This window comes from Anastrepha ludens, chromosome 4 (genome assembly GCF_028408465.1).
Source record: "Anastrepha ludens isolate Willacy chromosome 4, idAnaLude1.1, whole genome shotgun sequence".
NCBI lineage: Eukaryota > Metazoa > Arthropoda > Insecta > Diptera > Tephritidae > Anastrepha > Anastrepha ludens.
This window is the reverse complement of record NC_071500.1, coordinates 17,827,698-17,841,544: the sequence shown is the minus strand read 5'-3', so window position 1 is coordinate 17,841,544 and position 13,847 is coordinate 17,827,698.

The window sequence follows — 13,847 nt, the reverse complement described above, 5'->3', positions numbered from 1 at the left end:
GCGACGTATATGAAGAAAGTGTCATAGGCGAGTCTACAGCACGTAAATGGTTTCAAAAGCTTAAAAATGGCGACTATGACGTCGATGACTCGTCCTGTGCCAGAAGGCCTTCTGAATTCGATGAGACGTTCCTCTCAAATCACTTTTGAAGAAGAATGGTCACCAAACCAGTCATGAATTGTCGGAGAAAATGAACTGCGATTATAAAACGACTCTCAATTCCATTCATTCAATGGGAGATACCGAAATATTGGGGGCCTATGTGCCTCACGAGCTCAACGAAAAAATTAAAAAGTCGCCTTCAAATTGCTTCTCAGTATCTCGCCCGCCATCGATCAACACGCGCTCATTATTAACGCCTTTTGTACCGAATGGTCACGGAAGATGAGAAATGGAAAAGAAAGGAGTGGGTGGCTTCAGGAGATACGCCAAAGCCGAGAGTCGAGACGGATCTTCATCCAGAGAAGATCAGGATATGTATTTGGGGTGAATGGGAGGGCATGGTGAACTGGGAAATGCTCGAAAAGAATGCTTCGGTCAACAAAGAGCTCTACATTGCCCAGCTACATCACTACACCGCGTGAATGAGGCCATTCGGCTGAAAATATCTCATCGACATGGCTCAGCCATACTCCTTCACGACAACGCCAGGTCCCATGTTGCACAAGTCGTCAAAATCGCACTCCAAGAGCTTGAATGGAAGGTTCTTTAGCATCCGACGTATTCTCCGGACCTTGCACCGATGTTTTTCTTTTCCGCTCCTTGTAAAACCATACGAACGGCGTGACCTTCGACAACAAAGAGGGACTTAAAAACTTCTGTGACACCAGACCAGGCGATTTTTGGCGTAATGGCATCAGAAAATTAGTGGAGAGGTGGGAAGAGGTTGTTGAGAGCAACTTATTGATATAATCGTTGCCTTTTGTTGTCTATGAACTTATTCCCCAATACAATATTTCCACCGTGAATCATTTTTTTTTTCAATGCAAGGTTGATATAAGGTAAAGCCGAATTGACAAAGTATGAAATCGTTCAATATTCAAACCATTAGCAGAAGTAGTTTCGTGTTCATTGACTATGAGTTTGCTTCCAAAAGTTAGCAGCCAGCCCAAATACAATTTTATTAAAATGTGTCGCGAACTTACCAGCTTTCGCGAAGTTGAAGCAGGCATGCCTCAAGGTGGTCATCTGGGACCGCTCCTATACACTTTGTTTACGATCTCCCATGACAAAAAGCACCCACACACACCTACACATGCGAACATTACAGTTGTAATGGCAAAAAATGATCTTTCCTTTATCTCTACTGTAGCACAACCTCGACAAAGTTAGTATCTGGTTAGTACCTAATTAATACCAAATCAGTACAGATCACCTTCACGCTGCGAAAAAACTCATGTCATCCAGTTACTTTAAATCATTGTTAAGTACTTTAAGCTATTCAGGATAACATGGCTTCTACATATATTCTGGAATATATTCTAAATATTCACATACTCGAGAAGTGCAAGCCACTGGGATTAAAATTTCGCTCATTTTACTGGCTACTCAATCAAAAATCTGCATTTTCACTGGATAAAAAAAAATCAGACTTCACAATCCCCGATCTCAACTTCGGGAAAGACTTTACGGTACGTTTTCTACCGAGAGCCGCATGGAGGAAAGGAAAAGTGATTGGTAGATTTGATGTCGAAATCTACACTGACGGTTCTAAGATGAACTGTGGTGCGGAAACTGGCGGCCTCTATTCGGAATCGCTCAACTTCTGCAAATTAATTCGACTTACTGATTATGCCAGTGTGTTCCAGGAAGAACCTTTAGCAAACAGGGAAGTTTGCGAATCACTGAAACACTACAAAGAAATTGATGCAAGAGTAGCTATCTTTTCCGACAGTCAAGCAGTTATCAAGGCCTTAGACTCTAACTCTATTTCACCCAAACTAGTTTCACAATGCAGAGAGGAACTACAACTGTTTGGACATTGGCTTCAAATTACTCTGATATGGGTTCGCGGACACAGGAATATAGAGGGTAATGAGAAAGCAGACGAGCTAGCAAGAAAAGGTTCGATACTAGGCATAACAGAGGCGGCTGCAGTCGCAACCTCATTCAGTACAATAAAAATATCCTTTGCCTCTACTATGCTGTAGCAGGAGGCTCGCTCAAACATTTCACGTATTACTTCAACCCTTACAGGCCACCAGAAGTTACAGGATCATGCAGCCGGGCTCAACCTTCCTTTCAACCTCATCTGCAGAAGTTGTTAAGCGGAGGGTGGCTTTTTTCCATTATTTATGCGAATTCAGCCAGAATAAGACTTTGCTCATTCGGTAAACCTTTCCTACAGCAAATTCATGAAATCGCAGACATAGATCTACAAAATTTGCTGTTATATCTGGATCTCACAAAATGGATCTGACTTAAAAGAACAAAAAAAAAACTCAAAAGGACTACACACGAGAACAGTAGTAATAAAACGGCGCTAGTCGCTAATTAAGACTATTTAGTACGAATAATCAACCACCTCAACAACAACAACACTTAAGCCAATGTGGACATAGGGGTTCAAGTATGGGACTCAGCCTCGAAATCAAATATAGAAATGATTCAAAGGTTTCAATCTAAAGTACTATGCAAATGTCTGCATTGAAATAATACACTGAGATTAAAAAGTATCGATGAAATTAGCAATAAAATATAATTAAGTAATTGGCGCGTACATTTCGGTTAGGTGATTGGCAGGCGTATACTTGTGGCACGCGTCTTGATGTTGTTGCACAAATGGAGAGATCTACACTTTTAAGCCGACAGTTTTGAGACAGCCAAGGGTTTTTAAGAGGAGATTTTTCATGGTAGAAATGCACTCGGATAAACTATTTCTATAATTTTGCTGTTTCATGCACGGAAGTTCAAACCTACGCACTGCCGAATGGGGGTTACGAAATTAGCATTCGTGGTCACAAATATATAAAGGTTGGTTGAATTTCAAGGGCCGATGTTGAATGTGAAGCACACCCAAACGTCAAGCTCTTTTCTGCATTTCATTCGACATTTTTCAATTTAAGATTAACTCAATTTGAATCATAGAAAGATACACAATCGAGCAATGCGTTAAAGTTGTTCAGGCTCATTATGAAAACGGGCGTTCAAATCAAAATGCAAATCGCGCCCTTCGTGAGTTTTTCAGTCAATTTAATCGCCCAAATGTACGCACAATCGGAAAAATTGTGCAAAAGTTTGAGCAAACCGGGTCTATAGGAGATGTGAAAGCACCAGTGCATACTCGTACAGCTCATACTGCAGAAAATATTGCTGCTGTTCGCGATAGTGTGGTTGAAGAGCCGTCCACCTCAACTCGTCGTCGTGCCCAACAATTGCACCACTCACGCTCGTGGTTGATGAACATTATGCATAAACAGTTGCATTTGCACGCTTACAAGGTGCAATTGACTCAAGAACTAAAGCCTCTTGACCATTTCAAGCGTCGTCAATGGTCAGAATGGTGGCAGGAAATGGCAACAGTGAATGACCAATTTTCGAAGAAAATCATCTTCAGTGACGAGGCACATTTTCACCTCAGTGGATTCGTCAATAAGCGGAATTTCCGCATTTGGGCGAATGATAATCCAAGAGTGATTGCCGAAAAACCAATGCACCCGCAAAGAGTGACTGTTTGGTGCGATTTATGGGCGGCATCATTGGGCCGTATTTTTTCCAAAATGGGGCCGGTCAGGCAGTTACTGTGAATAGTGTTCGCTATCGTGAGATGATAACGAACTTTTTATGGCCCGAATTGGAAGATATGGGTGTGGACGATATATGGTCTCAACAGGATGGTGCCACTTGTCACACAGCTAACGAAACAGGGGCTCTTTTGCGCGAAAAATTTGATGGCCGAATAATCTCACGTCGCGGCGATGTCAATTGGCCGCTGGCCGCCAAGATCATGTGATTTGAAATCGTTGAACTTCTTTCTTTGGGATTATTTGAAAGAAAAGGTGTACGTCGATAAGTCAGCAACAATTCAAGAGCTAAAGGATAAGATAATTCGGCACATTAACGGCATAGAACCTCAATTGTGCCTCAGCGTCATCGAAAATTTGTATCATCGGATGGAGGCCGAGGCCATTTGGCCAATATTTTGCTCCATACGTAATTGAGCTATACTAGTATTATCATAATAAAGAGAAATGACAATAATTTCTTTAAAAAATTGTATTCTATTCAAAATCAACACAGGCCCTTAAAACTTAACCACTCTTCATAATAACAGGCTTGCTATCCATCCTCAAACCGCATTTGAAAAAAAATCGACACATTTTTTTTTGCTTGAATTTTATATATGGATCAAAAAATAAAGTACTAAAAACAAAAATAAAAAAAAAATCTTTTTACGCTTCCGTTTTACACGCTTTTAAAGAAACACCCAGAAAACACCATATCAAATGAGATGAGGGCCTTAAGTTAATAAATAATACCAACTTGCCGGGTAGACTATTACTGATTGTGCGTAACGAGCTTCACTGGGAGCTCTTAGGCATTTTGCTTTAAATTTTAAAATTAAAAATAAATAATACTGAATCTTAAGTTGAGATATTTAATAAAAAAAAAAAATTAAAAAAAGGTGTACTTCAAGCTTGAATTCGGCACTTTCTCACTTGCTATCAAGGTGTGTGCGCCCAAGTACATATTTAAGTTCGTATGCATGCACACATAATTAATTTGATAATGAAACCATATGTTTTATCTTGGTGTGATTAAGAGTGATAGTCCAGTTGCTTGCTTAATTAGTTTCCAAATGAATCCATATAAATTATATGATTTTGGTTTTTGCAACCCGTTTTGTTAATTTTATGCGGCAATAGGTACAATGAAATGATTAATTAGCGACATACGAAAAGCTTGTTATAACAAAATGTTACTCATACGCCATGTGCACTCGCATATTTAAATCTACAACATAATATTAGCACAAATGCATGCGCACAGATATTACAAAAAATCACAAAACACCAACAAGTTCGGTCTAACAATGTGCACACTGCCACTGTGACTGACTGACTCTTTTCTGCACTCATCAATATCGTACATATACTGCATACAAGCAAGTGTCTCTGTATATGTGGCCCATTTGCTTTTGCGGTACCACTTCATGTGTGAGCACTCAACATTCAAATGATAAATTCGATAGTTAAACAAATTTATTGCTTGTGATTTTCTCATTAATTTGATTTATCACGTTAACTGTGTGTGCATTCATTTTTTCACAGACAACATTTTTCTCGTTTCTTTGTACTTTTTGTTTGTTTTATTCTCGATGCTACAATTGCATGTGAAAGCTTTTGGCTTTTTTGTGTGTTAACTTTCGGATACAACTCAATTCCCGCATCGAGTGCCGGCGTCCAGGCAGTAACAGTGAAGAATGGCTGTACCAATTGAATGGTCGAAGGGCTTACGGAAATTATGAAAGCTGCATGGAAACTTATATGTACATATGTAGTTGTATGTCTTTATTGGGTACTCAATGCGTTTAACCAACCGCAACGCCACTAAAGGCAGTTTTCCAGCCATTAAGCACATCGTACAACCTGCATGTGCCTGTGAATGCTCGTGCGTGTGTGTGTGTGTGTGCATATCTATTTGCCCAACTCAATTTGATTGGACCCGTTGACCGCTCGCTTGGTTGAATTAAAATGCATATTACGCTTCATAAAAAGGGCACACAATAAATTTTCGGAAGTCAAACCGAATAAAAATGAATTCGTGCATATAACCGCAGATGAGATAAAAAGGCGAAAAATGGCTTTTTTATGTATTAAGTAGTGCGTCCTTATGGGACAAAGGCTTTACTTGTGGGCACACCTTGGGATAGCTAAAAAAAGGCATAGGAAAAATAATCTAACTATTAAGCGCCTTCTTTGGGTGTGCCATCTTGAAAGCAATTGTATGTTGATTGTATGTGGAACTTATGAAAAATAAATTATAAAATAGCCATATAATTTTTCTTCGAATGAACGTTCGTATCCCATGCGGCACTCATGTACGAGTATGCGTATCGTGGAGCCAGTAAGAGGTTATAGGGGTTTATCAATTATAAGGTTGAGCGAATAGGCTCCTAATACGGATACAAGCAATATGTATACGAGTATAACTATATTCGTACGCAATTAGTCTATACGGCTTAACTCTGTAGACTGTGCATGCATTAAGGATTTAGGATAGTGAGAGGCCCGAAAAAATGATGATTTTCAATAATTTTTTTTGCTAGTCAGTTGCTTTATTTTACAAAAATAAAAACAAGGGATTAATACATCATGTTTCGACTTGACTCTAGTAAAATAAAAAAATAAAAAATTAATACTTGCAAAAGTTATCGCAATATGGCGGCCTCAAGAAAAAATTTTCAGACTTTTCGAGAAAAAAACAACCGACAATTAATTGTTTAAAAAAAAAAATCGAAGTATTTGAAAACAAAAATCCTTCGATCAGGTAAGCAGTATACATTTTGGATAAAGTTCATACTGTTTCTCTTCGGGAACTCTTTAGATTCTTCAATGAATCCAAGATCTTTGAGGAAGAGGGACCTCAAACTCATTATCTTTATTTATCTATGCTTTCTACTGAAATCTATCCGTCTGCAGTACAATGGTCTCCTGACTGAGTGCTTTTATATGTCCAACCCAAAAATCTAATCTAATCTAATCTAATCTAATCTAATCTAATCTAATCTAATCTAATCTAATCTAATCTAATCTAATCTAATCTAATCTAATCTAATCTAATCTAATCTAATCTAATCTAATCTAATCTAATCTAATCTAATCTAATCTAATCTAATCTAATCTAATCTAATCTAATCTAATCTAGTCTAATCTAATCTAATCTAATCTAATCTAGTCTAATCTAATCTAATCTAATCTAATCTAATCTAATCTAATCTAATCTAATCTAATCTAATCTAATCTAATCTAATCTAATCTAATCTAATCTAATCTAATCTAATCTAATCTAATCTAATCTAATCTAATCTAATCTAATCTAATCTAATCTAATCTAATCTAATCTAATCTAGTCTAATCTAATCTAATCTAATCTAATCTAATCTAATCTAATCTAATCTAATCTAATCTAATCTAATCTAATCTAATCTAATCTAATCTAATCTAATCTAATCTAATCTAATCTAATCTAAACTAATCTAATTTTGGAGGTTTGAAAAATGAATTTGTGTTTTTCACCTTTTTTTGTCTTCGAAAGGCTTGAAAAAATATTAATTTTTGGAACTTTTAAAAACGGCTATGTACGACTGTAGCCAAGTATAGTGGAAAAAGTAATAAAAATATTTTAAAATCGGTTCATAAGTCTTCGAGAAATTGAGGTCACCGCGTTCAGAAAAGTCGTTTTGAGAAAAATCCCTTTAAAGTTTTCATTGGCCGTTGTAACTCACCACATGCACTTAATGTATTGGGTATAACTTCATCAATTTTCAAGATTTTAAGTTACAATTTTTTTTATATAGTTTTGAATATATCTACTTTAAGAAAATGCAAAATTTTTTTTGAAAAATAACAGTGGTGTTCCCCCTTAAGGAAATGCAAAAAAAATCCATTTTTTTGAAAATTCTGACTACCCCTAATCCCTTAAACTAATGAGTCGATACTCATCCCATATGTTTGCTCTAAATTTTTTATCCAGCGCCACGAAGATCGACTGCAGCAACTCCTTTGGAGTGAACACAATCCACAATCGTAGATTTTATTTAATATTTCAACCTTAATTCCTATATTTTTCTTATCTACAAATTTATATAATTCAGCTGGAATTTCAGCTGGTCCTACGGATTTATTATTTTTTGCAGAATTTTGTTCCGACAATCATCAAATCAATCATTTCTAATGCTGAAAACAAAGTCTTGCCTGGATTTACTATTAAATAAACCCTGCAAGTATTGGGTTGAGGAAAAAGAAATGCCGTATTTGTGATCGAAATTTGACGCTTTATTTAACGTACTTAGAAATATCCGATTCAAGTTAAATATGCTCCGTTTTGTTCGCAAACTTCTTGCCATTTAGAAGGCAACTTCACTATCCGCCCTTTATAAAACCCCCCCTCCTTATTTGCAAAAAACTCAGACAAGCAGTTTTCGCAAGCCTCTTTTGAGGCCAACTTGGTATCACCAAGGGCGTTTTGCATGGACAGGAAGAGATGATAGTCACTTGGTGCCCGGTCCGGACTATATGGTGGGTGCGACAGGGCATCCCATCCGAGCTCCCGTAGCTTCTGGCCGGTCATCAAAAATGTGTGAGGACGAGCGTTGTCCTGGTGGAACACAACACCATTCCTATTGATCAATTCTGGCCGCTTCTGGTCAATCGCCTGCTTCAAACGGTCAAGTTGCTCACAGTAGATGACCGAATTAAGATTCTGGCCATAGTTGAGCAGCTCATAGTGGATAATTCCCTTCCAATCCCTCAGCAAAACCTTCCAAACACACAGCAAAACCTTCCTGGCGGTCAATCCGGGCTTGGCGATGGTTTGGGCCGGCTCGCCGCTTCTCGATCACGATCTTTTTCGCTTGGCGTTGTCGTATGTGATTCACTTCTCATCGCCAGTCACCATCCACTTCAAAAATGGGTCAAGTTCGTTTTAGCAGAGAATCACAGGCGTTGATTCGGTCCAAGAGATTTGTTGGCGTCAACAGGTGTGGCACCCAAACGTCCAGCTTTTTTTGGAATCCAATCTTCTGCAAATGGTTTCAAACGGTTTTGTGGTCTGCACCTAGTTCCTGATTAATCGAGCGAATGCTCACATGCCGGTCTCTTTGGATAATTTCAACAATTTTATCAGTCACTACGACGATTGGCCTACCAGTACGGGGTGCATCTTCGACATCTACTACACCAGAACGAAATCGATCGAACTAACGCTGTGCTGTGCGAATCGTTACAGTATCAGGCCCATAAACTTCACAAATGTTTGCCGCCGCCTTCGTTGCATTTTTACCTCTAAGGTAGTAAAAACGTAAAATATGTCGAATTTCTTGCTTGGTGGACTCCACCTTTGACGCGCTGTAACTTAAGACTGGAACGTACGATCACAACACTGTCAAAGAGACACTTGTAGTACAGATTGTCGTCTTCAAATCGCCGTTTAGTGTGACCCGATGCTATAAGTACAACGCAAGATATGTTTAAATGTCGCGCTCAATTGACAAAATACGACATTACTTTGTCCCCAACCCAATACTTTTCCCAAGTGTTTTTTTAGACGTTAGGTTTTCAAGTTGGCACTACTTTTTTCGTAGATGGTCTTTTTGTTCGCTGTCACTTGATTTATGCTCAGTTTGGTTTGCCATTTCATAATGAATAGACTTACACCTGAACAACGTTTGCAAATCGTGCCAATTTATTACGAAAATAATGGTTCGGTTCACGCGACGCATCGCGCGCTGCGTCCAATATTCGGTCGACATAATCGTCCATCAGAGTCACTAATTCGATTAACCATGGATCGGTTTCGCACCACGTTTGCTCTAGTGGATAATACGCATCCTCAGAGACGTCGTACAGTGCGCACCGAAGACGCTATTGCTGCTGTGGAGCAGAGTATCGAAGAAGACCCGAATGAGTCCATCCGCCATCGCGCGCCGCAATTGGAGATGTGCCCATCTACTTTATGGAAGATTTGCGGAAGGATCTTGGTTTGTGGGCTTACAAAATCCAACTCGTGCAAGAATTGAAGCCGAACGACCATCAAGCGCGTCGCACGTTTGGTGAATGGGCCCAAAACGAGATGGCCACCGATCCCGATTTTCACAAGAAAATTTTGTTCAGCGATGAAGCTCACTTTTGGTTGAATGGGTATGTCAATAAGCAAAATTGTCGCATTTGGAGTGAACAAAATCCACAAGCCATTGCTGAGACGCCGTTACATCCTCAAAAAGTCACTGTTTGGTGTGCTCTATGGGCAGAGGGAATCATTGGTCCATATTTCTTTAAAAATGAAGCCGGCCATAATGTTACAGTCAATGGAGAGCGCTATAGAGCCATGATTAATGACTTTTTCGTGCCTGAATTGAACGATGTTAATGTGGACGACCATTGGTTTCAACAAGACGGCGCTACATGCCATACAGCCAACGCAACAATCGATTTATTGAAGGAAACTTTTGGTGAGCGCATTATCTCGCGCCGTGGACCTGTGGCGTGGCTAGAGTTGGGTATTTCCCGAGAAAATCCCAATCTCGAGAATCGGGATTTCCCGAAATAACGAAAATTTCAATTCTCGAGATGCGGGATTTCCCGAAAATAATTTTTGAGATTTCTCGAGAATTCTCGAAAATTCGGGAAAAATTCCAAAAAATTTAAAAACCTAAAACCAGTGTAAGAGCAATGAATTTCATAAAATATTATTTTTATTTATTTTTATTAAAGTATAAATTACATAAAAAAATATTTGAAAATATTACTATTTCAATTATTGCAAACAAAAAAGTGAAACAAAAATAATTACAAAAAAATTCAAAACAAAAATAATTCAAGATTATACTTATTAAAATAGGGGAAAAAAGTGATTGTAAACATTATTTCCCAAAATGGTGTTTTAAAAAACACAGACTGTCAATGGCTTCGTCTGACAATCGCGTACGCTTTTTGGACACAAAATTACCCGCTGTAGAAAAATTCCTCTCATTTTGAGTCGATGTTGGCTTAACAGTGTTAAATGCCCCGATCAGTCTTTCAACACTTTTTGTTTTCTCTCCAGTTTTTTCATATAGTTTTAGCTCGTTTCTAAGCGACGAAAACATCTGGTTCGCCGCATGTTGCGCAATGTCTGCTTTCGGTTTTGAGCATTGCTGAACGTATTTTTCAAGCTGTTTCGCCATATCTTCTTCATCGACGTTGTTGGTTGCAAATACGTCATCATCGTCAGAACTAGACACTGCTTGGTCTTCTTGAATGCTCGTAGAAAATAGACGAACCAAGTAGTTTTCGGCTTCTTTTATCAATTCTGTTTTAGAACAGGTGTGGAAAAATTCAGATTTGTCACTAGAGCTGTTAACTGGATCGTGTAAATATTTAAAGGCCGATAACAAACCGCTAGATCTACGAGCTGTTAAGTTTTTTTTTAGGCTGGATAAGAATTCATTGCCCAATGCGGTGTGCTGATTCTCCAATTTTGTGAATAAAAATTTGAGAATAGAATCCGCTGCAAGTAAGTTCACATTTTGGCGACTAAGTGCTTCTACAGCAACACGTATAGGTTTAAGAGCATTTATGATATCCTCGCAATACTTTTCTTCTGCGTCAGTAGTGGCCATAAAATTTAAATTAAGAGTGTCGAGCGCCTTACGAACATGCTTGCTGATGCAAATGTATCTGGCCAGCATAGTTTCCAAGCTATTCCAACGTGTTTTGCAATCCAACAGCAAGAAAAGCTCTTTCTTCTCGACCTCTTTAACATAATTCTGCAAGATGGTATTCCGTACAGGTGAGTTCTTGAATTTCAAAACTATCTTGCGAACCTTTTTTACGATTTCAAATGCAGACTTTATAGTGACCGTCTTGTCAGCAACAAATACGATATTGTCGTCCTCGTCATCGGAAGCGTTTTCCGCATTAATGTCGGAAAATGAAGTACTGGCTGCATTGTTTTCATTTTCATCGGAGCCTCTATCATCCGAATCGTCTCCATCGCTTACGTCACTATCGTATATCCTGTTTGCGACTTTTCGTTTCTGGTACATTACCTCCATGACCGCCAAATGTATGCCGTGATTGTAGCAAATCTGTTGATGCGCTGGTGATAGTCTCCCAAATTTGATCATGACACTGGCACCATCACTTGTAATAGCCACGATGTCGGACTGTAGTCTTATATTAAAGTCTGAAAGCTTTGCATTTACGAGCTCATATACTTTTTCAGCGGGACATGATTCCTGAATGCGAACCAGGCCAAGGTTGTCAGATTGTCCATCGTCATAATATATATGGATGTTCATGTAACGTCGGTTTCGCACGCTTGTCCACTCGTCGATGCTCAAGCTGAACTTACGCTGTGCAGATTTAAAATTTTCAATTTTGATCTTCAAATCGCTTTTTATTTTCGTGCAGTATTTCATAACCAAACCCAGAACAGCTTTGTGACACTTTGAAAGATGAAATCCTAAGCGGCTGATACTATTACGAATGAACTCACTTTTTGTTATCGCGTTTATTGGAATTCCATCTTTTGCAGCCAATTTTGCAACAATTTGTTCAAGCGATTCAGGCGAGGAAGAAGTATTGAAAAAGTTGTGAAGAGTTCGGGTCTTCTTGGCTGGTGGCGGTTCTTTTGGAGCCTCATGTTCCCTTCGCTTCATGTTGGGTATCCTCTCCGTGTGACGGTGAAGTCCAGATGTTGACGATGACTTGCATTTAATGATTTTATTGCATTTCAAACATGTTGCTTCGTCGTCAAATCGCTTGAAAAGCTGCCACACTTGGTCGTATTCGTATTCTGAACTCATGATTTTTAATGCTAAAAATTTTAAATTTGTTTTAAATTTTGTTTTTTAACCCTAGAAGGTCATCGTTATTTTTATAACGTAGAGGTCGATTCGACGACGGCATTACTCAAAGTCATTAATATATTATCCTACTTATCAAAACCTACCAAAATCAATATATTCACTTTGCCTTGTTTATATATCTTCTAAATAAAACAATATCAAATAGTTTTTCTTAAATCTTTTTATTATAAATAAAATTTTCACAGCTCTGATTCATTTGGCTTTTGTACAAAATACAAACTAAGAAACAAAAAAAAATTAACAATTTAATAACATATTATTCACTGAATGGTATTTTTTCATAAAGATAATACTATTAACTAAAAAAATAAAATACTTTAAGGAATGAAAGTTCTCATTTTGTATAAGAGGCACAAAGCTCTATTTTATGCTCCCCACAAAGACTTTTCTTACATTTTGCACAAAATGATTTCGTCATCCGTCGCTTAGCAGGGGGACAAATTGCGCAAATCTTTCTTTTTTTTGTTAAATTTTTTTGGCGATTAGTATCTGCGGTATTTTCATCATAAGAAATAACATTTTCAATATTTGATCGCAACGACGTAGACAATGCTGGTACTTCAAGTCTGTTTGTCAAGTGACTTTGAATAAGGGCAGAATGCAATTTTTTCATAAAAGCTGGACGACTAAGAGGTGTTTTATTTGTTTGAAATACGTTGTGTGAATAAATAATGTGGCTGTTTATAAAAGCCATGTTCAATATGCCAAAAAATTGACACATTGGCCATCGGTTTGTTTTGCGTGAACAGCTCATGACACTACACATTTGGTCAAAAGTATCAACGCCTGCTTTCGTTTTGTTGTAAAATTCGATCATGTAGGGTTTGTTGGATTTGGGGTTTACTGCTCCTTCCTCATTACAGGATGATAATAAATATATTACTTTACTCGGCTTCGGCTTATATGATAGAAGCGTCAGCTCATTATCATAGCAAAACATTGACGTATTACACTTACGACCTTTTATATTTTTCATTTCACTCGGAATCTCTCGCTTATTAGAACGTAGAGTTCCAACCATTGTCAGCTTATATGGTTCGCATAACAGTGATTTAGCAAGAGGAATCGAACTAAACCAGTTATCCATTGTAACGTTTCTATTTGAACCATGTACAGTTTTAGTCAACTCTTTTACGTAGTACTCACCAAGTGGAAAGGTGGTTTTGTTTGATCCTTTTCCCAAATACGGCATAGCATGAACCATGTAGTTTGTACCGCTATCACATATCATTACCATTTTGAGTCCATATTTTGCTGGCTTGTTTGGAATGTACAT